Genomic DNA, 633 nt, shown 5'->3' with positions numbered 1-633 from the left:
TATTAGCAGAGAAGGGCCATTTTAGGGGCACAAGAGTAGAGAAAGAAAGACGGGATGAAGCGGTACCGAACAAAGAGCGAAAGAGAACAGTGCTGTGGTGAGGCACATGTCTAGCGTGTGTGTGAATGTGTGTGTGTGTGTGTCTGTTTTAAGAGCGTGAAAGAGACATAGAGGAGGCGGCCATGTTGGAGGGAGACTCATGTGGTTCTCACTCGGGCCCCCAGAGGCCCGGTCCTCAGAGAAAAGCAGGCTTATTGAAGAGTAGAGAGATGGGTGGGGGTGTTGTTGTTTATCCTGACATGCTCTACTCAGTCTTTAATGCTCGCATCACAATTAAGATGCTGCGGCTCATCAGCCATGTATACAAAACAGTGTAGCAAGCTGCACGAGCACACAGGTGATGGGCACAGTCAAAAATAGATCCAACGCTGAGATGTTGAGCCTTGCAGGAAAACCTTAATGTGAAGGAAATTGACAAATAATACATTGCGTTTGCATTTCTGTTTGTGTGCGTGTGCGTGTGTGTGTGTGTGTGTGTTGTGTAATACTGCTTCGCCACACATGTAAAAAGTTCCCGCCAAGAGAATTCACAATGCAATGCAACCCAAACAATTTAAACAAACAACAGAGATG

The sequence above is a fragment of the Gasterosteus aculeatus genome, chromosome 13, assembly GCF_964276395.1.
Source record: "Gasterosteus aculeatus chromosome 13, fGasAcu3.hap1.1, whole genome shotgun sequence".
Taxonomy (NCBI): Eukaryota; Metazoa; Chordata; class Actinopteri; order Perciformes; family Gasterosteidae; genus Gasterosteus; species Gasterosteus aculeatus.
This window is presented reverse-complemented; position numbering follows the sequence as displayed.